Source organism: Vicugna pacos, chromosome 25 (genome assembly GCF_048564905.1).
Source record: "Vicugna pacos chromosome 25, VicPac4, whole genome shotgun sequence".
Lineage (NCBI taxonomy): Eukaryota > Metazoa > Chordata > Mammalia > Artiodactyla > Camelidae > Vicugna > Vicugna pacos.
The window spans coordinates 31,554,577-31,581,753 of record NC_133011.1 but is presented as its reverse complement, the minus strand read 5'-3'; the positions used below and the strand labels follow the sequence as shown (position 1 = coordinate 31,581,753).

Here is a 27,177-nt window from a genome sequence, read left to right as displayed (position 1 = left end):
CGTGCACCCCAGGGCCCGGCCCTGCTTCTGTCACCTGGGATGTCACTCTGCTCATTCAGCTCCCTCACACCAGTGTCCACGCTCCTCTCAAATGTTCACGTCTGTTCCAGCCTCATCCTTGCTGTTCCCTCTGCCCCCGATGACCTTCCACACTCACTCATTCACTTTCTTTGGGTCTCTAAGCAGCATCCGTGCCAGAAGCTTTGTCCGTTCTATTCCCTCAGTTGACAAACAATAACTTACCTTCCAGCTCGCAGCTTGAACAGCGATCACGTTCATCCCGGACCATCCTGTCTCCCCACCACCCCCCACACACTCCACCCCACCCGCCTCTCTTATCTGAAACCCAGTCTTTACCATTCAACCCCTCCAGGCAGCAGAGTGACTCTGGATTTTATAAAACAGCGTTCAAATCTTCTCTCCACTCAGATTGTCTGCCACTGTCTCTCTTTTCCTTAGCCCTCCTTCGAAATGTTCCCTGATCACAGCTTTCCCTGATCACAGCTTTCCCTGAGGATTTAAATACTTTCAAAGGGACGTTTTTAAAAGAGCAATGGCAACCAGTAGGCTGCCAGGTGGCTCAGAAAAGACGCAGGCTTCCTCCGTTCCCATCCCAGCTCTGTAACTCACTCTGCACATCACACTCGTTCGCTGGGCTCCCAGCCTCTCACCTTTAACTGTGTGATCCCTAAAATCTCTTCCAGTCCCGGCAATTCCTTCACGATCTGAACTCCACCAACCATTTGGCTTCTTCGCTTACAATATTTCCTTGTCCCTCCGTGCCACTTGGGACTCATCCCATCTGAAGTCACTTGTGCCTTTTATACAATCAAGACCTAGAAGAGAAGACGGGCAAGTTTATTGAGGAGGAAAAAAAAACTGCCCCAGTTTACTCGGTCATCTCTGTCTGATATTACTTTTCCAACCTTGTGACCAAAAGCCATTTCTCTAGCCCAGCAATTTTCTTCGCCTCCAAGTTCAATGAAACAAAAGAATTTTCCTTAGGCTAACTAAGTTAGGGAAGGATTTGGATTCCAGACAGATCTTCTGCATACACATGGCTCCATTTGAAAGACTTGCCTATTGTTTTTGGAAGCCCTAAGAAAATTAAGCATATGTTCAACTTTTTTTTTTAATAGTCTCGTGAAAATGAGTCAGTTTATAGTGTGTTTTGAACTGAGTTCTACATTCCTGTGGGCTTATAGCTCTCGAAATTGGTAAAACCTACCTCCAGAGGAGTTGAGGAGCTCAAAAAATTCTGATGCTGGTTTCTAAAGAACCAGAACCGGGGTCTCACGGGCCTGAAGCAGATCCATCCTGACTTACCGCGGTGACCGCAGGTAAACCTGGCTTCCCAGGCCCAGGGCTAAGCTCTTCACGCTGTGTGTCAGTTAATGCTGGGGCAGCTGGGGACAGAATAGCTGGGGCTCCTCACACACCCCCCTCTCTCTATGTGGTCTCTCTACCTGCTCTAACATGCGGCTCCAGAGCTCCAGGTCTTGAGCTCCCGAGGTGCACATCCCAAGGGTCACTGCCTGGAAGAAGCGATGTTGCCTTTTGGGACCCAACCTCAGCACCCTGTGGAGCCAGTTCTGCCGTGGTCTGTTGGCCAAGGCAGTCCCTAAGTCCCAGCTAAGTTCAAGGGGAGGAAACAGACGCCACCTCTCAGTGGGGGAATGTCAAATCCACATCCACATCACAGGAAGAGCATGTGAGTTGGCATGTGTGTGGGTGCTGCCATCTTTGAGGAATTCACCTGTCAGGGAGACATCAGTGCCCCCAGTTACGGATGAAGAGACTGAGCCTGGCCAAAGTGAAGTGACTTATCCCAGGGCTGCACGGTGAACAAGTGACAGGGCCAGGGTTTAGGGGAGAGGGAGCCCGGAGGATGGAAGGCTTGGGGATGAGAAGTGCGCTATCCCCAAGTCCCTGCAGAGGTCAGAGGCAGGACAGGCAGTGCCAGGGAGCAGGGGCTCCAGCTTGTGTCCCGGAACGCGAACGCGACCCCCAGGGACAGGAACTATCCTGCTCATCTTTTCACCCAGCAGAGCTGGGCACAGCAGAGATGGAGGGGTGAGGGGGGGGAGCGCAGGCACTGGAACCTGCTCCAGGTTGAAGCCGTGGGATGTTGGTCAAGTCTCCTGATTTCTCTGAGCTTCAGTGTCCTCCTCTGTTAAATGGTAAGAATAATTCCCTCGCAATGAGGCTCATGGGGGATTCAAGATGCTCGCGTGTAAATTTCTTAGTAGGAAACCGGTTAACGGTCATTATCATTATTACACTGACGTTTACAAAACTGAAATAAATCAAGAAGGGAGTTAGCATTTGTGTTAGCACTTGGGTGGCCTCCAGTGAAAGGTGGGCTGCGACCTCTAATGTTTGGGTTGATAAGGAGAAGAACAAAGCGGGGTCTGTGTTGAAATGGTATGACAAAGACAATAGGCAAGCTCGGGGGGTTGAAGCAGGCACCTGTTACACGCACACAGACACTGAAACTGGACAACTTTATTTGCACTTGGTCAAATTGCTTACTCTCTCAAAGCATTAGTTTCCTTATCTGTAAAAATGAGATAATGGTATTGATCTGATGATATTGGTATACAAATGAAATAATCAACGTTAATATCTAGCCTGGCATACAGCAAACTTTTAATAGGGGTTAGTTCTTTCTCCCCTTTCCCTTGATGGATGAAGAAGAACAGTGTTATACTGATAATTATGTTAACTATTCATATTCAATAAATTTGAGTTGAATTTACAACGTCAATCTCCATGGATCGGTTTTGGCCATCCAGCTGCGCATTCTACATGCATTTATTGATCACCTACTATATGCCAGGCACAGTGCTGGCTGCCCAACCTACAAGAGAGAAACCAAAACACAGTCATTGCCCTTGGATTGCTTACAGTGTGGAAGGGAAGACCTAGGAGGAACTGTGCAGTTATGGGATAGAAACAAGCCTTTCATTTCCTCCCTGTTGTCTGTGCTAAAGTCTGGTTCTTATGTGTTGATTTCATGATCTCCATGTGTGTGGCATGACAACTCTGCAAGTTAGATTTCATTGTCTCCTCTTTACATGAGGCTCAGAGAGGTTAGGTGTCTTAAGGAGTCAAATCCAGCGAGCTGGATTTGGATGCAGGGCTGCCCAGTTCCAAGTTCAGCTTGGTATCAGTCCATTTCTGCTCAACCAGTATTTAACACATATCCGCCTTGTGCCAAGCACTGGGCACACAGCGATGAGCAAGACATGCATGTTGCTCCCCAGGGCTCGCAGACTAGAGGAGAAGACAGGCACACCAGGAGGGATTTTAAATTTAGGATCAGTGAGATAACACACATAATGCTTGCTGCAGCACCTGGCACATCAAAAGCTCTCAATCAACGTCAGGTATTGTCAGTATGAATACAAGTGCAAAGGAAAGGGAAAGGCAGGACGCCATGGAGCACAGACAAGGACGGGCAGCCCAGTCTTGGGTGTATCACATGTGTTCTCCACCCAGGGTTATTTGTACTTTAACTCATACTGCATTCCATTCAGAGCACATTTTGGAGAGACCCAGGGGAAGACTGTGACAGCCCCAGGTAGAAGGCCCAAGGGTGAAAAACCTCAAACCCTACCAAGAAGAACTCCTAAGAGAACTAGGGATGTTGGGCCATTAGAAATTTCATCTGCCTGCTTGTTAAAATGACCTGGACTAATACTGTTTTTGTTTTTTTGTTTTTTAATCTCAGTGAAGGAAAACTAAAGATGAGTGTAGCAGCTCCATAAACATTAGGTGCCCAAGATCTTTACATCTTTCTGCCCTGCCTGCCTTAGAACTGGCTTCTGTCCTCCAGGTTGCCTCATATTCCAAAATCGCTGCAAGAGTTCCAGCCATCATGTCTCCACCCTGGGAAGAAACCAGGAGTGTGTTACATTTCCCAGTCTTCCTTGCAGTTATCTGGAGCAATGCAACTAAATTCTAGCCAAGGAGATGTAATCAAAAGTTGTTGGGTAGAACATCCAAGAAAATTCCTTAAAAGGGGCAGACAGCTGTCTTTTTCCTCTCCCTGACACTCTCACCTTTAAATTTCCTTCACTGAGATTTAAAAAAAACAAACAAATACAGTATTAGTCCAGGTAATTTTTCCAGGCAGGCAGATACTTATGCACTTAATATATAACACATCATCAAAAAATGTGTTTCCAGGAGGGGCCAGTGGCACAATGGATAACGTGTCTGACTACGGATCAGAATATTCTAGGTTCGACTCCTGGCTGGCTCACTTGCTCCACTTTTCAAAAAATGTGTTTCCTTTCTTCTTTCCCATTGTCTGTTCAAACCACTATAAACATACAGAGTGTTTTATTTTAATCTTTATTTTGTTATTTAAGCCTAATACTAATGCAAATATATTTTTGTATTCTGTATTTTATTTAAGACTCATCATAATTATTTTGGTATAGACTCTTCATAAACATAATTTTCATGGCTGTGTAATGCTCTATCTAGTGGCTATATTATAACGACTTTGCTGTCAGTAATTAAAATATTTCAACTAAACTTATATAGAGAGAAGAACATTTCATGAATAAGGCCTTTTTCCATTTTGGATCACTTCTTTTGTTTGTATTTTTAGAAGAGAAATCATTGTACCAAAGAGTAAAAATAATTTAAAGTCCTTGATACATGTTGCCAAAGTCCTTTCCAATATTTAACTTTTATATGTGAGCCAGTTTCACAATTAAGTTTTTGCCTATTACTTTCAAAAAATTATGGAGTGCTTGAAGACAGAAGTTATATGTATTCTATAACCCCATCTCCTATTACAGTGCCTGACTGTAGGGTATATTTTAATAAATATTGATGTAATGAATAAAAATGGTAATGCTGATTCACGTTCCCATCAGTGTGAGAACGCCTTTTTCATTATATCCTTGTTGTAACTGAATATACGAATATACCGACACTAGGGGGAGAGGAGGTGGTGGATCCAGAGGATGAATTTCTAAATATATGTCATGACCTTTCTAGAAACTCCTCGGCTATTTCAAAACTTACAAGCACTGGCAGAACCGCAGTTTTTGACTTTTCGCTCAGAATCTATCCTTCCCTACTTGTATGCAAGTTGGCAAAATCACATATTTATAAACAGTCTTTGACGATGAACAAAAGCAATGAGTTTCCTGCAAATGTTTCTATCAGTCTGCATTGCTATGTAACAAACCACCTCAAAACTTAGTAACTTTAAAAAGCAACCATTTATTAAGTTCACGGTGTTTCAAGTCGAGAACACTTAGCTTGGGCTGAGCTGCACAGTTCATGGTCTAGACCAGGCTTTCTCACCTACCTGCAGATAATGACCTGGTCAACTCCTGGCTTGGCTGGAGGCTGGCTGATAAAGGATGGCTCCTCTCACCTACCAGCAGGCCAGCCCAAGCTTGCTTATGTGGCATCTGGAAGGGCTCCAAGAAACAGAGAGTGGAGGTCTGCATTGTCTCTTGAGGCCTCAGCTCAAACCTGGCCCACCATCACTTCCCTGGCTTTCTATTAGCCAAAGCATGTCACAAGGCCAGGCCAGATGAGGGATGAGGAATTAGATGCCTCCTCTGAGATAAAGGAGCTGCAAAGCCACACGACAGGAAATGGATGCAGGAAAGGAAGGAATGAAGAATTTAGCCATTTGGCAATTGATCATTGTTTCCCCAAGTGGCAGAATGAATCAGTCCACCGAGTGGATTACTTATTCTTGTCCAGTTGGAACTTGAAGATTATTTACCTCCAATAATTGATATAGTGCCCCAGAGATTTAAGAAGTTTCAAATAGTGTTGCTCTGGCTAATTTTTCTATAATTGGCCATTTAGGCACAATGTGCAAGGACCAAAAATTTTTAGGTGCAAAATGAGTCTCAAGGAAGCTTAGGTGTTGGGGAAGCTGGTGGATCCAAACATTCCCTAAGCCTCTCCTGCTCTGTGTCCTCAGCACAGAGGAAGCTGCTCATCTCTGCTTTCAGTGAATAGAAGCCACACTTCCATTCATTTCTAAACTGCACTGCATTGTACAGAAACACATGTTAAGGGTTGGGGTAGGGGTAAAATTAGAAAAGAAGCTGTCACCAGTTCATTTTCACCTACCCTGGTTCAGGCGATGGTGTTTTGAGTCAGGCTCTGCAGCAACATTAATAGCCTGGATTGGTGCCGAGAGCTCGCAGAATCCTCCAACAGGCTGAGTTCTGCTCACTCTAACTGGGGATCTGTGAGATGTGCTTCCCGGAAGCAGAGGGAGACAAACCCAGTACCCCACCTTGCAAACTCTGCTTGCTTGAAATTCCTCTAATGGAAAACCAAGCCATTCCCTTCACAGCGAGAAATCTGTTTTAAAGTGTGAATCACTAGAGGAGTCATGATTGCTATAGCAGTTACATAATATAGCACATATTCATGCAACTATACATAGTATGTCTGTTTCTTTAATGGGAGATCAAGCCATTCCTGTCACAATAAGAAATCTGTTTTAAAATATAAACCACCAAAGCGGGGGAGGGTGGAGCACAGTGGTAGCATGTGTGCTTAGAACGCATGAGGTCCTAGGTTCACTCCCCAGTCCCCCGTTTAAAAATAAGTAAATACATAAAGAAGCCTAATTACCTCTCCCCTCAAAAAAAAAAACAAAAAAAATATAAACCACCAGGACTTTAATCATTGTTAATTTAGTTTATTTATCATTACACTAATTCTATATTATAGAATTATGTACTTCTATATATAATTTATATTTATGTAGCAATATGCATATGTTACAGTTGACCCTTGAACAACATGGAGGCTAAGGGACACCAACTCCCATGCAGCCGAAAATCCATGTATTACTTTGACTCCCCCAGACCTTAACTCTTAACAGCCTGCTGTTGACCAGAAGCTATGAACATAGTCTATGAGCACATATTTTGTGTATTGTATGTATTATATACTGTATTCTTACAATAAAGTAAGCTAGAGAAAAGAAAACATTGCCAAGAAAGTCATAAGGAAGAGAAGACACGTTTACACTACTGTGCTATATTTGTTGATACCGTTATGTTTACATCATCTGTTTACAAGATGACTCATCTGTCAGTACCTACATCAATATCGTCTTATATGATACTAAACACTGTAGAGTTACACTAACACTAGACATCAAAAATGAAAAGAAATTCATGTTTATTTACATATAATGATTCACGCATTGATAACCAAGAAGCAGCAGTGTAATTGCTTTATGGTGGGTAGGCTAGGATAATCGACATGATTGCTTCACGGTAGCCTGCACTATACAAGGCTATACAGTAACGAATACATCATTATAAAATGTTTATGACATACAGTATTACAGCCATATTCACAGTACAATATTGGAAACACTGTTATTTTTTTTAAACTGTATTGCAATGTAATTCTTTGAAAGCAAAGTTATAAAACAATGTAATAATTATAAGTAATGTGCTACTAACACATTATTAATTTTACATTAAATATCACTCACCTTATGTCTATGTAAGATAGGCTAGTATCTACATATATTTTATGCACTCACAAATACCTTTTTCTTAATTTTTTTTGGTATTTCTAGGCTTTGCAGTTCATCTGCAAGTGTTTTCAATTGTCTTAAAGGTCAAAAAAAATTTCCAATATATCTATTGAAAAAAATCCGCATATAAGGGGACCTGCACAGTTCAAACCCATGTTGTTCAGGGTCAACTATATATAATTGTTATATAACATTAAGTAATATATTACATAATTATAAAACATAATAATTTGATAATAATGAATTTTTAATGGACAAAATGTATGAAACGTTGGACATCAGGCAACAAAGAACAGTGATCTCTGAGGGATGGGCAACAAAGTGAGTCCCTCAGTAGCCGCAGGATATTGACTTGGCCATGGAAAGGGTTCTGTGCTTGATTATTGATGTCTGATCTGGGCTCAGGGAGGGCCGACAACAGCCCTAGCCCTATATTTCCCTGAACAATCCCCTGTGATTGTTCAAATCTTTGCCCTTTTCTACCCTCTTTCTGACTCTGACTTTCAGGACACCTCACTTTATAGTAATACTACATTATCTTTGACAATGCACAAAACGTTTCCATGCACTGTATCATTCGCCCTTCTTAATTATCCAGTATACCAATTACACACTTTCAACCTCAGGTAAAGAAACGCGGATTGGAAATGGCTTAAATAATAAAGGTACTTATTTTCCCAGATGCCAAAATGTCTAGAAGTACAGCAGTTTCACAAATGGATAATTCATTTCCTCAACAACATCATCAAGGGTGTAGGACCTTCCGATCCTTCTCCTCTGTCACCCTCTGCTGGTGAACCCTGGACCTCGTGGTCCAAGCTGGCTGCCACGTGGGCAGACACTACGTGTGGATACACAGTGTTCCCCCAGAGCGATATGGTTCCTGAGGCCCTCTCTAGATCCCTGTGGCTGCAAAGGAGCAAAGCATCCCCTCAAACCTACCTCTGACTCCAGCACCAGGGCTGTTGTCATGACTCCAAGCAGACTTTTGGATGATCCTGCCTTGGTGATGGCTAATGACCTAGATGATTTGTTGACTTATTTTCAGCAGGAAATGTAACGCAGTAATTACCAGGTTTGACTTCTCCCAAAGAGGAAGCTTAAATTTAGCTTCTACCTGCAGTTCTCCTGTGCGACTTTGGAGCAAATCTATTCAACATCACATAGAAAACACTAATCATGTCACATAGTTTGGGGATAAACTAATTATCTGTTATTGCTGCTGCAAATGCTAGAACATACCTAATTATCAGGCTTGAGGAACACAAACTTTGTTGGGGACTGTGACAGCCAGCCCAGCACGGAGGGACAGGTCTTCAAGCTGGTTGGCCCTGGCAAGAGAGAAACAGTCATCCCTGTTCAAGCTGGCAATTTATTCTGATGACTACACAGTATTCCTGAGCCCAGCTATAATGCAAAATCAAGCAAAAACAAAAACTAGATTAAATAATTAATTGCCCAAGTGTTACAGCCAACACTCGGGAGGTAGTATAGAGGACATAGCTTAGAGGTCCAGAGTGCAGGCTCTCGCACCTCCCTGGCTTGGTTTGGACCCTGGCTCTCGATCTTATTAGTTGTATCATCTCAGCCAAGTTGTTTAACTTCCCTATGCCTCACTTTCATCACCTGTGAAATAGGACCAACAAGAATAACAGTATCTATTTGACACAATGTGTCAAGCTTAGAACTGCCTGTAGCACATGGTAAGTGCCGGATATTATTATTTCATTATGTTATCTCATTTATCTGAATGTTTCTAACACCCCTGTAGGATGGCTGGAATCAGGACAACCCCTAGAGCAGTTACACGGGTGGTAAGGGATGATTGGGAAACACTCAATTAATTGTTGCAAAAATCAGTCCCCTGTGAGGAGACAGAGGCCAAGTGAGTAAGTGACTTAGCAGGTCACCCAGGCAAGCTGGCCCTCCTACTCCACAGCCACCCCTCCCTGGACAAGGTTTCTTCCCCGTCATCTCTGTTTTGAGCCCATCATGCCTCTGCTCACATCCACCAGCAGCTCTCACTACACCAAGGGTCAAGGGCAGGCTGTGGGCAATTGACAAAGGACCCGGCAGTGGTCACCTCTCTCACCTCGTCTCCTGCCGCCCTCCCCCCACTCACTCTGGCCCAGGGCCTCTGGCCTTTCATTTCTGCGCAGTCAAGTTCATTCCCATCTTAGGACCTTTGCCCTGGCTGTTACTTCCATCCCATAATCTTTTCATGACTGATTCCCTCTTATTGTTCAGAACTCAGATTAAATATCATCTCTTTTTAAATGCCTTTCCTGGCTACACATGTATGCTTAAGTAATCATTAGTCACTAATTAACAGATAGCTTTGTTTTAATAAAGTACAATGTGAAGGTACTTAATACCACTGTACTGTGTATTTTTATATGGTAAAAATGGTAAATCTTATGTGTATTTTAGCACAATTTAAAAAATTTTACTAAGACTGAGACTTCCATCTTGTTGGCTCTCTCTCTCTCTCTCGTTCCCTCTTGCTTGCTGGCTCTGATGAAGCCAGCTTCCATGTTGTAAGCTGCCTATAGAGAGGTCAGCATGGTAAGAAACTGAAGCCCTCTGTCCAACAACCAGGGAGAAGTTGATTCTTGCCAACACTACATGGACAAGCTTACAAGAAGATCGACCCTTATTTGAGAGACATCTTCATCACAGCCCATGAGAGACCCTGAGGCTGAGGACCCAGTTAAGCCATATTGATTCCTGACCACGGAAACTGAGATCATGAATGTTAGCTGTTTTATGTCACTAAACTGAGGAGAAGGGGATGTTTGTTACACAGCAATGAATAATTAATACACTAACTGTTGGCTAAAGCAATGGAGACAGAGCCCCCTAACCCAGGCAGGAGGGGCCCCTACTAGCCTGGCACTTTAGAAGCTCCTGGTCTCTTCCTCTTCCATACAAACACCCCCTCTCCAATGGAGTAGGGTCACAAAGGGCCAAGGGAACATGCCCACCCCAGGCTCCAGGTACACAAGACTCCAGAGTCCTCTGCCCACATATCCCTGGGCTGCCCTTCAGGGTCTAGGGGGAGCTTTCCCTCGTGAGGTTAGACCATTGCACTGTGAGCACAGCCTTAAGGCCCAGGGATGGCTGGTGCGGGCTGGGGGACAGGCTGAGCCTGGACATATGGGTCAGGATGCCCACAGTGTGTTAGCCTGATTGTGACTTTTACCTAATTAAACATACAGTTTGGTGCCTCCATTAGTACTCTGGTTCCCTCTCCTACAAATGGTAGAGGCAGCCCTGAGTGGAGGTAATAATGAGGAGTGAGTGGGGTCATTTACGTGTTAAGTACTCATCACAGAGCACGGCCGGCAGAGGGACATCGATAAATCCCAGCTCCCTCCCTGCTCCCAGTGTTCCTGTGACCAACGCAGAAAAACTGACTCACTCAGTTGGCCGCTGGGAATAGGTTTCTTCCCAAAGCCTCCCCGGCTGGTAATTCTGGGCCTTCTGGGGCGAAAGGCACTTCAGGCCTGGGCCAGATTCACAGCTCGGGTATGGGAAGCCCCTGTGGCCAATCCTTGAAGACAGGCTTCCTGTGGTTTTCAGGAAGAAGGAGCAGGGTGCAGGCCTACGCACCGGCTGGGGCTCTTCTGGCCCTGCCCTGGGGCCTCCTCAGAATCCTGGCAATGGTATTCGAATTTCTTCTTACCAGGAAACGAGAAGAAGGGGGAAATCCTTGAGTTCCTTGGGAGATCAAAACGGGCTGCTTTCTCGTCCTGTTGTTACTGTTTCAGCAAATGCTTTTGAGAAAGCAGGGCAGCACGGGTAAGAGTCACCTCTTTCTATCCGGTTAGTGTGAACGTTCTAAGCTTGAGGACCGGCCTTTGCCTCTCACTACCTGTCGGGCAAGTTACATAACCTAAGCAGCCTTGTGTCTTCATTTGTAAAATGAGGGTAAAAAGCAGTTTCCCTTTACCTAGAGTTTATTGTACTAAGTGAAGTAGGGCAGACAGAGAAAGACAAATATTATATGACTGCACTTACCTGTGGAATCTTAAAAAAAGATACAAATGCACTTACTTACAGAATAGAAGTAGTCTCACAGACAGAGAAAACAAACTGATGCTTACTAAAGGGGAAAGGGGGGAGAGAGAAATTAGGGGTTTGGGGTGAAGATATATAAAACAGATAACCAGAGGGCCCTACGGTACAGCACAGGGAACTAGTCAACATCCTGTGATAACCTATCATGGGAAAGAATTGGAAGAACAGATTTTTATATACGTGTGTGGACGTAGAATTGAATCACTTTGCTGCACACCTGAAAACACTGCAAATCAACTATACTTAAATAAAAATAAAGCTTCCACTGCATAGAGCTGTATGAGGGATGAAAAGGATAATCACAAATGGTCCTTAGACAGCTCAGGCTCCTCGCCTGCAAATGGGGATTAAAAACAGCACAGACGCTTAGGGATGAGGTTAGGTCATCTCTCGGTCCAACACCTGCCAGAGAGAAGGCGCCTGCTGCGGGTCGAATGGTGGCCTCACAAGAGACAGGTCCACCCAGAATGCATAAATATAGCATCATTTGGAAAGGGGGTTTTTGCAGATGTAATTAAGGATTTCAAGATGAGATCACCAAGGATTAGGATGGGGCCCTAAATCCAAAGACAGGCGTCCTGGAACAGAGAAGAGAAGGGGAGAAGACACACGGAGGAGAAGGCTGTGTTAAGACAGAAGCAAAGATTGAAGCCAAAACACACCTGGGGCCACAAGAAGCTAAAAGATGCAAAGGGGGGTCCTCCCCTAGAATCTTTAAAGGGAAAATGGTCCTGCTGACACCTTGATTTCAGACTTCTGGCCTCTAGACTGGTGAGAGAATCAATTTCTGTTGTTTTAAGCTGTCAAGTTTGGGGTAATTTGTTACAGCATCCTAGAAAAATAATGAAGGCCTTAATAAATGTACAGCTACTATTATCTGTTGCTTTTCTTTGCCCCACAAGATTTGGGAAACCTTCTCCTGTCTCAAGAGGGCAAACTTCTGTGTGATGCCCTGAGACACAAAGGAATAGGTTCATCGGGGGTGACCTCGGTTCCTGCTCCAGTCCTGCCCCCACCCCTCCCGCTGGGATGGGGCTCCATCCTCGGTTGCCTCTGTGCCAGGGTCTCTGAGGCTGACAGCACAGCTCGAGCCAAGAGACTCCAAGCCACGGCATGAAGCAAATAATTGTCAGCCAGATCCCAGATTGTTTTGTCACATATGCTTTGCAATATGACAAGTAGGCGTCTAAAATATGCTCCCGGGGGGGGGGGGAGCAAGAAATTTTCCAAAAGCTGACATGGCAGCCCGCGTCGTTCTGCTGGACAGAGCGCCAGTCTGGTTCTTGGCTTTGTTCCTCCTGTCACGTGATGCTGTGTCACTCGGGAGGGGGATGCCAGCCGAGGACCACCAGGAAAAGAAAAGCCTGCTCTCGGGGGGGTTGAAAGCATCAGCTTGACTCCATTGGCTGCTGTGGATTTTCCTAGATGACGTCATAATAACAGCTCCACTCCTATAATCATAAAAATAACAACAACCCACAGCTCCTGGGTAGACGCCCTGTGCGAGGCACTGCACCACGACACTTACATCCTCTTCCTTCCCGAATCTCCACAATAATTGTACGGGGTGGGAATCATTATTACTATCTTGCTCTTGCAGAGAAGCAAACGGAGGAAGAAGGAGGTTAAACAGTTTGCCCAAGATTCCGTTTCCAGGAAGTGGTAGAGGTGAGGTACCAACTCTCATCCGCCTGTCTCTAAAGCCGGAGGGTGAGCCCTGTACGGTCACTTTGTACGGCCACCTTCCATCATATGTTACAGGTTGTTAGAAGAAGGACCAGAGCACCCTCACTCCCACAGACCATGATTGCTTCTATGTGCGCTTAATAACCTTTCCTGGTTCCAGATAGGAGGTCAGTGGCTAAGATTATTAAGATGTGGAAAACCTAGGTAACTGAAACAGGATTATTGAAATTGGGCAGATTGGGTTTCTCCCTCTCCCACTTCTTTTCTCAGAGCCTGGCATGTACAGACGCTAAAGCAACAGAAAGTCTTTTGTCATGTAACTCAGGGCTAGGAAGGAAATTAATATACTTTTAACACAATATGGTACAAAAGAAATGTTAGCAATAGGTTAATATTGGTAGTTGAAAAGGTTTAATTGAGGGAAGATTATTCCAGAGATATCTTCCTTTTCCCTGACTATTCTTGAGACCTTACTATAGATTGTCCACCAGCATTCATTCCTCCTTTCTTCCTTCCTAACCAAATTCAGGTTTGGTTCTCTCTCTCCAATGTCAGACTAGATGGCAGCTGACCTGGCTCCCAGCTCCAGGGTTCGGCTTGATTGACCTACGGGTAATCCTGGTCTCTCTGCCAGTGATTGGCTTAGGAATGGTCACTCCTCCAATTCCAGCAAGGAAATATGAAGAGAAGTCTTTCTGAGCTGAGCAGTGACTTGGTGGCTACTGGGAGAAATGTCTTTGCTTCTAGGAAAGAGCCACGGAAAGAAATGGACCTCTTTGCCCTCTAGATCTTGTCATGTCTGAATCTGAGGCTCAGAACTGATGCCACCGTCTTGTCACCAGCGTGAGAAAGAGGAAAACTAATCATGGCAGAGCAGAGATACACAGAGGAAAGGCTCCTAAATGCCATTGTTGAATGGGTGATTCAGCCAGCTTTGGATCCACCCTGCCCCCTGGAATTCCTGACATGTGAGATAATAAACTCCCTATTGTTTAAGCCAGCTTGAGTCAGGGTTTTGTTTCTGCCACCAAAAGCATCCTGACTAATACAGGATTCAGAGCAGACTCTCCTCCCTCTCCTCCCCCATCCAGCAGCTGAACTGAATGCCACTGAGGATTATCAACAACCCACTCCAGAGGATGCACATACAGGAGGGGCTTGGGACTGGGGTCCTGGATACAAGAGGAGTCGAGGACTAAGGCTCCATACCCACGGGGAAGCTGAGTAAGTTAGAGAGCACAGTTACTGAATCTCCACCATCCTCTTTACTTGAGTGTGTTGGACCACATGTTTGATTGACTGAATGTTCTCCATAGTTCCATACGCTCCCCAGGTGCTTCCCTGGCCAGCCACCCTTTTGCAGGTCATATCACCCTTTCTTCCATGAAATATGCTACACCAGCTGGAATTATAGATCACTGACCCCAGTAGAGTCTTAAAAGGCCATCTAATCCTGTCCCTCTCATTTTGTGAATGGGGGTCCAAGGGCCAGGAAGGGGAAGTGATTTCCCCAAGGCGGTGCAGAGGAAGTTTGTGGCAGAACCAAGAATGACATGAAGCCAATGCTTTCCCCACTATACCACCATTCCCCCCAAGTGTATCCTAGAAACTGTCAATAGATTTTAACAGCCAGAACAGTCTTCCATAGTCAAATAAACTTAGAAAGTGCAGCATTAAATAAATCATGTTACAGATTTTTCTAGATCAGGGAAACTTCTCATAGTTTTTTTTGGTTGTGCTTTGTATGCTGATTTGTTTGTTTCCCAGTAATGCCTGGTGACTCCTTAAAGCTGAAGTGTGTATACAGTCTTTCTCAAATCTAGTGGACCATGGAAACGTTCTCAGAGCATCTTACAGGATTTGTGTTCTGTAAATTACATTGTAGCAAATGCATGACATGGACCTGCCTCCACAAGGATGGGATGAGTTCGAGATTCAAAGAGAAGCAGAAATAGGCAGGGGTGGAAAAAAAAAGAATAGATGACCAGTCAGATAAATGGCTGGACAGATGGATGGATGGATGGATGGGTGGGGGGTGGGTTGAGAATGAAACATGATCTGAGCCTCTGACCTAGAGCAGACTTGTTACATGAACAAATACATTTTCTTTCTTTTTAGGCTAGCCTGAATTGTACCTTAGTCAGACTGTGGTGGTGGTGGTGGTGGTGGTTGCTCACAATAACGCACAGCAAGCCAACCCGAACTTTCACTGATTCACCACAACCGATGTCCATACCATACTCTCGAAGCAGCTGGGCCAGGCTGGACCCCAGGCTTCTGGTCACAGCCAGGTCTTCTTCGTTTGTCTTCATTCCAGGACCCAGATTAACAGAACAAAGGCCACCTGGTGCGTGTTCTTCTCAGGGTGGTAGGCGGCAGTTCCAGAGAGTCGGTGGCAACTCCCAGCCACATGCCACTGGCCAAAGCCAGTCTTACTCTCAAAGCCCAAAATCACTAGGGAAAGAAAACGCTACTCTGCTCACAGGGAAGCCAAACCAGGAGCAGGGAAGAAAAGAAGAGCTGCAGACAAATTTTAAAAACCCACCAGAAACTGGGTCTTCTACTTACTTAAAAGCCAAAGAGTCTTGAAAAATGCAATCAACTGGTTAATCCGTGGGTTCCTACTTGGTAAAGTGCCTTTAAGCTGTCGAATACTTTTTAACTAGACGTCAGATGCTGTACCCTCCCTGACTCTTCCTCACTCCCATGACACTCCTGTCTTCTCCACTCAGTCTTGTGTTATCCTCCTCTTCAGACTTGACAGAAACAATTGTTTCCCTTTGGTGTGTTTAATACAGACCTTTGTCATCGTGTTATGGATGAAGAATTCAAGCTAACACAGGGTGGGGTAACCTGAGAGCCGACAGCCCAATGTCCACAGAGTTGCCATATTTGCACAGCAGTGGTTGTTCGTGCAATTATTTGAATGTCTCTATTGCATTCACTCATTTCTAAAAGTGAACTGCATTAGACAAAAATGACAGTATTGATCTTAGCAATGAGAAGTGTAGATCTCATAGACTTAAGACATTTGCAAGAGAGATGGAAGTCATTAGGCATGCTCTAAGAAGCAAATCTTGAATCTCAAGAAGATCGGACTGTGTATTCAGCTATGAAGGAAACAAAATCTAAGAACCTGTCCATGGTTCTAAAGCTGCACTGTTGAAGACTGCATCGTCAAAGTGAGGTACAATTGCATATCTAATTATACATTCTAGTCCTCTGGGGATGCAGACCCTTTGCTGATAGATAAGGATAAGACTTGACTTTGAAATTTTGACTTTCAGATATATATTTTGAGGAACACCATGAAGGAAAAGAAGGGATTTATTGTCTATATTTATAAAATATTAATATGACCATAGCCACTTGCCAAATCTGTGAGCACAATTTGAGACAGCACATTAATCAAGGTCGTGGTGTATTGTTGCTTACAGAGACCTAGTCCAAAGTTTCAGTTCTAAGACATCTCTGGGAAAATTACTTAACCTCAGTTTCCCAATGTAATATGGGGGACAAGACCACAGACTTCTCAGGGTTGTTGGGAAGTTAAAATGAAATAATAATAATTGACTCAATCTTCTTATTATAGACCAGGCACTTTTCATATACTTTACATATGTTAACACGTTACTTACAACACTCTTATCAGGTATTATCCATCTTTCACAGAGGAGGAAACTGAGGCCTAAAGAAGGTAAGTGACTTGCCCAGGGTCACACTGGGGTGCCTTGCCTCCTTCCAGCTCTGTGACTTTCAGCAAATCATCACGGTCCTTGACCCTGTACTTCCTCACCTATACTGTCGGGCTGAAAATCCTTGCCCCTAATAATTTCACAGAGTATTGTGAGGCCTAAAGAGATAACAAATGCAAAACTCCCTTGAAATTTTAAATCCTCTGCAAATTCTAGATTTGTTTTCTAAGAAAATGAAGCTGATATTTTAAGGGAACATGCCAGATCTTACCCTCCAAATGAGAGCCGGCCTTCCAAAGCATGCTCCTCCTCCTTTCCTACCAAACCATAGGCTTGTTCTAACGATACCATTTTTGCCCAAGACATGCTTGGCATGTTTCTTTGGAAATTACCTTTATAGCTGGTTTACAAGCCAAATGGGAAAATCAGTTTTATTACCTCCCAGACAGGCTTCCATTTCATTTTGGGAAGCCAAAAATAGAGTTTCTGAGCCCTTCTCCCATCTTATCCATAAGAAGCAGTTCTGAATGATTTATGTCTATTAACATTTTTTTCATCCACCCACAGAAGGGGACAATTTGCCTCATGAACACTGTCAAGTGGAAAGTAGCATCGTTATTTCACAGTCACATTTTTGTACTCATCAAACTCGAATGACTGTGCCCGTGGTCCCAGCCAGGTCTGTGAGGGAGGGGCTTAGCCTGTCCAAATATCAGGAAATCCAGCCCTAGAATCATCTTAGAAGTCAGGTTATCTAAATCACTCCCTTCATTCATTCAATTCATGCACTCCTTCTAAAAAGCATCTACCATGCACTTTCGCAGTGTATGTGAAGAGGGAAAGAGGAAGGGCAGGATGCTCTCCCCAGAGCACTCACACTCCAGTAAGAGGAGCACACACGCCCAAGAGGAGTGGGACGCAGGCTCTGAGAGGGGTCTCAGGTAGTGGGGGAGGGAGGGCCCGGGCAGGCCAGGCCTGGAAGCCCTGATTCGGGAGCTCCCCGGAGGAGGAGCCCTGGAAGGACCAGGTAGATTTAGCCAGGCATCTGGGAAGAAGGATGCACCCGTACTCAGACCTCCACAGGTGAGAGCACGTGGCGCCTTTGGAAGACAGCACCCCAGGACACCATGTGGCTCCAAGGTGGCCCAAAGATGGAGCTGGCTGAAGACAAGTAGGTTTGGCCCCACAGTGTAGATCTATGTACCATATGCTAAACCGCTTGACAATATTTCAAACTCAGAGTGGGGAGAGCAGGATTCTGACCAAAATTTTTGAACTTCTGGCTTCCCGAGAAGAGACGAGCAAGATGCATGCCCATTTCTCTGGGGAATGATCCGTCAGGCTGAGAAGGACCTGCCCTGTTGGGTTGGGACCCACTCAGCCTCTCTGGCTGGGGTTTTTCTTGCAGCTGCCCAGTTCCTCATTCATGTTGCCTTCCTGGGTCCTGTTGGTACTGATTTTGGTACTGACTTGGCCATCACACTTCTTAGCTGGGTGACACCATTTACTATGCCTAGTTTAGACATTCTTAATCTGGGGTGCAGGAATTCAAGATTCAAGAATTCAAGAGGAATCCATGGACTTGAAGAATAGAATTTACTTCTTTTTTTATTCACCTCCAACTAAAATTTAGGTCTTCATTCATCAGTGTGGACAACAAACCTCAGTAGTCATAGCAGCCTCTCCCCCTGGGGCTTTGCCACCTCCATTTCATAGGAGAACCTTTGCAGAATCTCAAAATAGTGTTTGTGTTCATCGCTGCTCTGACATTGCCGTCCATGTTAGGCCCGCCACTGGATGACAGCATAAATGTAGGGGGGGTTAGGGGCCAGGGGCTTTGTTTGCTTGTTTGTTTGTTTGTTTCAAATTGTTCCAAACATTTTCCAATAGGTTTGGTTTCCTTTATAATCCTATATATTTCATTTTATGTGTTTAATCCATCTAAGAAGGAATCTATAGCACAAAGATTTTTTTTAAAATCTTGATAAGCCCCCACTTGGGCACTGTTCTATGTGCTTATAAACACAAATTAGCACATTTAATTGTTGCTGTCCCTGACATAATGAATGATGTGTCTTTTACAGGTGTAGAAACCAGGGCACGGAAAGATTAAGTGAGCCAGAAAGCGGTGGGGTGGGGTGGGAATCTGAGCAGCCTAGCTCCTGAGGCCACACTCTCAACACTGGGCTGTCCTACCTGGAAGAGCCTGGAAGGGGCGCAGACCCAGAATCCCAAGGCCTCAGTTTGGTCCTGGAGGTGATGGGAAGCCACGCGAGGATCGGCAGCAGAAGAAGAGATGGTCACATCTACACTGGAAGTGGGTGATCTATTTGGCAACAGAGGGAGGAATGAATGGAGTGGGGGAACCTGGAGTCAGGGAGGTGGTTAGAAACCCCACAGGCATGGAAAAGGACCTGAGCAGGGCCATGGCAGTGGGCGGGATGGTGGTGCTGAATTCCTACGGTATTTAGGCTGTGGAATCAGCACACCTTGGCATCCAGAGAACGAAGTGGCTCAAACCAGGTTCTTTTTTTCCAGCAATGCTGCTACGTCAAATCAAGAAAATAAAAACATGAAGCCAATTATGATCCATGTGGAGGAAAATGCCAGCTTTTTAGAACATCAGTTGATTTGGATGGTCAGGAGAGAGTCTTTGGATTTCCAACCATTGCCAATCCAATTCCACAGTCTTTAGTGGACCTGATGTGCACCTTGGACAGTGACAGGCTTGAGACTAGAGAAGGGTTACACAGCGTGGCCCAAGGAAGGTGCCCTAACACCTCGGACAGACCAGTTCTTCACTGTGTGGGACTGTCCTGTGCATTGTGGGACATTCAACATCCCTGCACTCTGGGCATTAAATGCCTGTAGCCCTGCACCCCATCTTGGTGACAGCCAAAAAGTGATCACTGCATTTTTAAACATGCCCTGGGGAAGTGCTCCCACCCTGCATGAGAGCCTTTAGGCTACAGACAAAAGGAAAAATAAGAGGCATCACTGGACCCATCATTTCCAACATCCCACAGCAACGTTCCCTTATTAACAATCTAATACTAACCACAAATTCTTCCCTGAATGTGCTCTCTCTCTAATGCCTCTGTGCCTCTGTCCATGCTGTTCCTGCCTTGGACACATTCTCCTCCTGTACTTATTTGCCTGGAAAATTCTTAGTGTCTGGCACGTAGTCAGAACTCAATAAATATTCACCATTGTGTACGTGTATCTCCTCTGGGGAGGCTACTCAACTTTCCGGGGTAGAACAAGGCGTACTTTCCGTGGCCACTATGCTTTACGCCTACTTCCATTAAAACCATGACCCAAATGAATTGTGATCACTTCTTTCCAAATAGAACATAAATTTCCAGTAGACGCTCAAAAATATGTGTGGAATGAATGAATAAATAACATCTTAATTTGCCCAGTGATCTGCAGCAGCTCCCAACAGCCCCAAGAGGAGATGGGTCAGGTAACATTTCCATTTTGCTGAGAGAAAAGCCACAAGCCTCGCTCTCCCTAAAAAACCATCATGTGTGTATTGAACGCTTAATCGGTGTTCTACAGTGTCCTGCCACTCTGAATGCACTGTGATCATTTACTGTAAGTCTAAGAAGTTAAACGGCTCTGCCAAGGTCAAGGGCAAACAACCGTGAGCTGCACACGGAGGTCACCTCCTTCCTAATCTGTGGGGCTCACTAGGGGCAAGAAGACAGGGCACAACCAAACCCAAAATGCAAACACCTGGATATATAAATTGCGCATATTGGGGCTGGAACTCTCTAAAAAAGGACTTTAGGTCATACCTTTAAAAGCATAAGTTCTCATAATAATTTAAATTTTTTTCTGACTTGCAATAATTCATTTTATCACCCAGTTCTGCAGAAAGACCCCAGTTGCATGAAGTGGGGCCCACCCGGGTTCCTGGAAACCCAAACATCCCTGCCAGGGCCAGGAGGATGTCCTCAGTCTGTGGGAGCCACGTCTGGATGCCCCCAGCCCCTGCAGCCCCTCCCCGGGCATGTGCAGCCGTGTTCTGGGTTCTACTTGTTTGGAGCTCACCTGGGAGGGGACACGGCACCAAGAGACCACAGGGCGTGCTTGGCTCCAAGACGCCCCGGCTCTGGGCTGAGGTCGGGGGCTGCATTTTGCATTTGCCTTAGTGCTTGGGTGGTCCTCAGGGCTGGTGCCAAGGAGCACATATTGCAGCAATTTAGCTGGGAGACCACAGAAGTGGGTAAGGCAGCAAAGTCTGGGGTGGGCTCCACAGCCCCCACCCCTGCCAAACACCTCTTGCCACCCACAGGACGAAAGGTGCTCCTAGCCCCTGCATCGTGCTTCTTCCAGGGTCTTCTCGTGCTGGACCACCGACTACCCATCACCCCCTTCCCCGAACCTTGCTTTACTCAGATATAAAATAAAGGATGAGAGTGTCCATCACTTAGATTGGACGTGAGGACAAGACGGTGTCTTGTTTAAATGCTCTTGGTGGCAAGGGGAGTGGTAGAGAGAGGGGGAAACCTGTGTGAGGCAGAAGGTGTGCACAATTCAGTTCCACAGATATTTATACTGAATAAGATGCCCCATTCCAGACCCTTCTGGCGAAACAGCGATGGAAAAGATACAGCCCCAGCTGTCAGAGCCCTGACATGAGGCCTGGCTTTCATTTTCTTTCAACTTGGAATGACCGAGGGGAATGCAGTCGGGATGTGAGAGGACACAGAGCAACCTGGTAGGTGGGGCAGAGGCTGGAGGGGCTGGAGCCCACGAGGCTTCCCATCTAAGCCCCGGGGCCTGAGTCAGGAGCAACCTTCCCTAAGAACACCGAGGAATGAGGGCCTGAACACAACACAGCCATCACCCTATTGTCTCAGACGTTATCCTGGAATAATTGAAGACTGTCTTCAGCCCTACAAATGAGGCATCATTTCCCCTGTTTTAGATACAAGGAGGTGCTTCTGTGCATAAGCCAAGGATGGGAGCTTCAGAGGCAAGTGGCTGTGTGACTTCAGCAAGTTTTTTAACCCGAGCCTCAGTTTCTTCATCTGTAAAATGGAAAAATGTGACTAGCTTTCTCCCACGTTTGTTTATGAAGGTTAAATTAAAAGCCTTACACATTTACCTGCCTAGCACAGTATTCGGCACATCAACTGTGGCTTTTATGAAGTGATAATAGGTAGCTATTCAGGATATTTCCAGATATGCATTCCAGACACTCAAAACACTGTGGACACTTGACAAATGTTAGCTTTCTGCCATTACCCCATCCCCAGCCCAGCCACACCTGAGTTCTGTATTCCCAGCGCTGAGCACTGTGAATACAGTGCAAGCCCTCCGTACACACTGGCTAGAATACATGACAAGGTAGAATGAGGATGTCAAGCTGGTTTGTTCCCTCTAGATCTGTGATTCTTTCACCATTTTGTGCGTTAGTATCCTTCTGGGAACCTGAACATCTTCTCCCCCGGACAGATACATACATACATACACACGCACGCATGCGCACACGCACACACACACACATCCCACTTGGCATTAACAGCTCAGCAATCTGTGGGTTCCAGGAGGGGATCAGTTTTCAGATGCACTCCAGCCCGCTACCCATTGGCAACCGTGTAATTACTTATCAAGTCCATACTTTGTACTTCTGAGAGAGATGGGCCCTGATGCTGGCTCTCCCAGCCACCGCAGCGGGCCCCAAGCCTCCATCCCCTTCACCTGACGGTGACCCTGTGACTCGAGCCCTGCTGTCCCTGGCCAGGCTTTGCTGCTTCCCCAGCCAGAGCCCAGAGCAGCCACACTCCAGTAGTCAAAGGGGTCACAGGAAGCACTCTAACCTGAGCATAAACGTCTCCAAGAGTTTTAAAATAGATTTATGCTTTCACAGGGCAGCTACACAAAGGCAGGGACAGAATCAGTTACTGCAAACTTTTCCCCTTCGAGCTCCCCCTTGCAAGGAGATGCTGTTCTTCGCTGAGACCGTGTTTGTTTGGGAAGAGCTGCTCTCGGTGCAGGGGAGTGGCAGGGAGACAGGTAGGGGACTCCTGACAGGGGGACCACAGTGCATCCGTTACCAATAGCCGTGGGAGCCAGGAGTGCGGAACCACATCAGAATCACACTGACATGAAACCAGACGCCCCCTAAATGGGAGCAGTCTGCCTCCCAAAGGAGACTAGGTGTTCATTTCCCTCTTTTTATTTTCCCCTTTCAGACACAGATTTGCTATCTTGTGTGTCTGGAACTAAGAGACCAATGTTGTCACCAGACAGTGGGTTCCTTTTCCATCACTGGTTGAAATCAGGGCCATTTCAATCCTGCACATAGAGTTTTTTGTTTGTTTGGCTTTTGCTTTTTTGTTTGCTTTTTTTTTAAAAAAAAAAATTGACGTATAACATTGGCTTGCAACTAAATTGAACCAACACGTGCAGAAGGCCAGCTACAGACCAGGTGCCTGTGCTGTGCGCTTGGGCAGCAGGGGCGTAGTCTTGCTGAGCCCAAGTCCTAACCAGCATACCTTACGCAGGCTTTGCCCTAACTCACGACCTTCCCAAACTCCTTCCCCTGGATCCTGGATTTTGTTAAAGGCACCGTTTACCCAGGTAACTTCTCTTGGATCCAGTATTCACCTTGGTTTCATTGGCAACAGACTCAGACAATTCTGCTAAATGACTCAAAAATCCATCCTTCTCCATAGGGTCCTTGCGGCTACCGTCCTGGTCACCTCTTAGGATTCCTGCCCAGACTCGTGCTACACCCCTCATATTGGATTCCTCGGCGTCTCCACTTCCAAACCGTCTTCCTTCTGCATCTAGAACCATCTTTCTCTAGTACAGACTGACCATGTCCCAACCTAGCTTAAGCACATTTGATGGGTGCATGTTTCCTCTCATATGAAATTCTTACTCTTTATTTCAAGGCTTCTCAAATTGAGTTCAGCTCGACTCTCTAGTCTGCAATTACTCCTCCACCCCACCCACATTCCTGAAGGGCCTCAACCACCCTGGAAGCTGCCCTAACACAGCATCCGACTTATTCTCTGTCTGCTGCTGGGTCCAGGAGTGAGGCGGGCACCACTGTCCCACTCAGGGAGCCACCTTGACCACGCTGCCCTCGCATCAGCATCTCTGCTCAAGGAGAACATGTGCTCTCTGTTAAGGTGGGAGGGGAAGGGGGCTTACGTGCCTCCAGGGACGTTGAAGGGGGACACGGGAACTCTTGGATTGGAGGCTGAGCAGAACCTGGGGGCACAGAAGAACATCACTGCACTCTGTCAATGGGATGGTCGTTACCTACCGGGGTCCTCACGGGACAGCTCCACACTGCCCAGCTCCCACACACCCTGACTCTGGGGGTCGGTGCACCTCGTTTGAGTAGAGACCTGTGACCACAATCTTGGGTCTCTGTCTGAGTCCATCCTTGCCTTCCTTGTGCGGCAGACTACAGGGTACCCTTAGATATCTCTTCTCCCTTCTCCCATGGTGCCAGGATTTTAGCTGAGCACGTGGCTGCCCAAATTGGTCAACACTTCCCCGTAACAAAGTGGAGCCATGTGACTAATTTCTGGCCCAAAGAGGTGATCGCAAAGTTGTCCCTTAAGAAGAAAATGCCTGGATTCCTCTGGTTCTTTTGCACCATCCCGGACCTCTGCTATCTGGCAGTGGTGACCACTAGAGGGGACACTTTGGAACGAGGGGTGGAAGTTAACCTTTGGGGATGGCAAGGCTCCCGTGTCCCCTGGTTCCTACTTCTGCGGCGTTCTAGGGGAGAAAAATGAGGTTGCATCTTCTCTAAGTCACTGTATTTGGGGGCCTCTGTTGTTACATCAGCCTTGCCTCTATCTTTACTACCCTACACTCTTGCAAGCTTGAGAAGCCAAGTCTTTTTCTTCCACTTATACCCGTGGCTTTGAGAACGCAATTCTGGGCTTTCCCTCATTTCTAGTCCCAGAGCTGGTGGATAGTGTCTGGTTAGGGAGACGAGCTGGGGAGAGCAGAGGTCTCGGGGCGTAAGGAGAAACCCGGCCAGAGCCTGGGCAAGCACGGGGCTTATTTGCTCCTCTCCCCACCCCCACCCACCACGTGTGGTCCCCAGAAATCGCGCCTTCTCAACTATTTTTAACTTCATGTTTACATGGCCGCAGAGTCACGATAAATGTCCAGGACTATTCTGGTACTTGCTCTCTGAGCACATGTTAAGCTTGAACATTTCCTCCTTCTTTGACTCAGGCACAGCCACGTGACTCGCTTTGGCCACTGAGATGTGAGCAGAGCGGTGCACGTCCGTGCTGGGTGAGGTGCTCACGGCCGGCGCCGGGCCCCGCAGTGTACCTTCCCCTGCAGCGGTGATCATGGCAGATCACGCTGCAGTGAAGCCTCCATCCTCTTGAATCCCAAGTGGACAGGCACAAAGCAGCACCCCGAGAAACCAGCCACGGGCCTGTAGCACGAGCAAGAAATCAACCTTTGTTATGACAAACCACTAAGGTTTGGAAGTTGTTTGTTTCTGCAGCATAATCTAGCACATCCTGACTGACGTGGTGGTGGTGATTAAGACTACAATGGAGGGGGAAGATATAGCTAAGTGGCAGAGCTCATGCTTAGCATGCAGGAGGTCATGGGTTCAATCCCCAGGACCTCCATTTAGAAAAAAAAAAAGGACTACGATGCAAACCAAAGCATTAAAGGAGGTATTATTGAGATATGAGTGAGTGAGTGATGAGACTGTGAGACTGTAATTCAAGGGTGATGCCTCTTTAAAGTATTTCCTTCCCCACTAATGGGCCCATGCTCTCCCCTCCTTGGCTCTGTCCCTAAATCTAAGAGCCCAGTTAAGTGGCATTTCAAGATGGACGAGGGAGAATTGTCTGGCCCTGTAGGGAGGGAGGGAGAGAGAGCTGGGGGAAGTATTTTGTCACTGACATTGTTTAAATTGCCAGCACACATGATGCTAGAAAGCAGAGCTACTTTTAGTCAGTTTAATTCTTTTAAATTATTTGCAGACAACGCACCCTTTATTGTCTGCACTGGGCAGCACCTTCCACCACCCGAGTTAGTACATCACTAGATCATCACCTCTGGGCGCAAGTGGACGGATTCAGTGCATGCTGGAGGGCTGGCTTCTGGAGTGGAGAACAACTCACCACCTAACCCTGAAATGCTGCTGCTGCTTGAATGCTGCTGCTTCTATCAGGATGGCGTCTGCTGCTTTCTTGAAAGCTGGTAAAGTCCTTCCTAGTTCAAGACCAAGTTCACATGCCACCTTCTGTGTACATCTTTCCATGATACTCCAGGTAGATTTCATCACTACCTCAGCTGTGATCCCAGGACACATTTTCATACCCCTGCATGTCACTGCATGTGACAGTTGTTTACTTACACGTCTCTCTTTTCCACTCGATGGTGAGCTCTGCGGAGTCAGGTGTGTGTTTCCTTTATATCTGGGTCCCCGTGCTGAGCACAATGTCTGGCACAAAGTGAGCCCTTGATACATATTCCATGCAAGTATTCCTCTAGTTCCTACCACGTGTCAGACGCTGGACAAGGCCCTGTGGATACAAAGACGTGAAGGTCCCTAGGTGTGAGAGGCATTCTGTGACCTACCCCTGTCTCCCTCTTCTCTTGCCTGGCCGGGATGGAAAGCCAGCTCTTCATTTGTAAGTCACATCATGCATCAGAATGCAGTCTGCTTTATGGCCTCAATTATCTATTTTCTTGAAGGTTGTTAAGGGATCGCTGAAGAATGCCTACTGGCCAGAAATCTACTGCGCTTGAAGAAGAGAAGGTCATTTCAGCTTGGCCGTAAGTGTTTCTTTCCAGTCACTGGGCTCCCCAAAGGCTGGGCCTCCCCTGTGCCGTCAGCATGTGCCTCTGCTCCCAGCTTGTGACTGTGTCCCAGGGAACCATCCAGACACCTCACCGAGCTGGGGGGCTTTTATTTTTGCTGCTAGTCTGTCGCAGTTCTTTAGCAGCTATTTAGAAGTTATTCTGTTGTGTGGTTTAAATATATGGTAATATGAACGAACAGTAGCTGCCCTGCGTGGATTTGTCAGATGTGCCAGGTGGGCCTGTGAGCTGTGTCCTTTGCATTCACTTGCCCGACTGAGCTTCAGAAGAGCTCCATGGCATGCAGAATGTTTTTATTCCCATCTTACAGATAAAGACACTGTGATG

General features: G+C 46.2%; 2 long non-coding RNA genes across 4 annotated transcripts in view; one reads left to right on the top strand and one right to left on the bottom strand.

Annotated features, from left to right (window-relative positions):
* The window catches only part of LOC140689314 (uncharacterized), a 130,006-nt gene that overhangs the window by 31,019 nt on the left and 71,810 nt on the right, over window positions 1-27,177 (bottom strand). Inside the window, exons 3-4 of the long non-coding RNA XR_012064224.1 lie at window positions 26,384-26,552; window positions 672-836 (exon numbers count right to left, since the gene is read on the bottom strand). This is a non-coding gene — a long non-coding RNA (uncharacterized lncRNA). The remainder of the gene's footprint in view (window positions 1-671; window positions 837-26,383; window positions 26,553-27,177) is intronic.
* On the top strand, window positions 13,170-14,318 carry LOC140689158 (uncharacterized). 3 transcript variants are annotated; one of them, XR_012064036.1, is made up of 3 exons: window positions 13,170-13,300; window positions 13,394-13,485; window positions 14,106-14,318. It is a non-coding gene; the product is annotated as an uncharacterized lncRNA (long non-coding RNA). The 3 variants fall into 3 exon arrangements; XR_012064037.1 differs by lacking the exon at window positions 14,106-14,318 and adding an exon at window positions 13,874-14,008; XR_012064035.1 differs by lacking the exon at window positions 14,106-14,318 and adding an exon at window positions 13,848-13,920.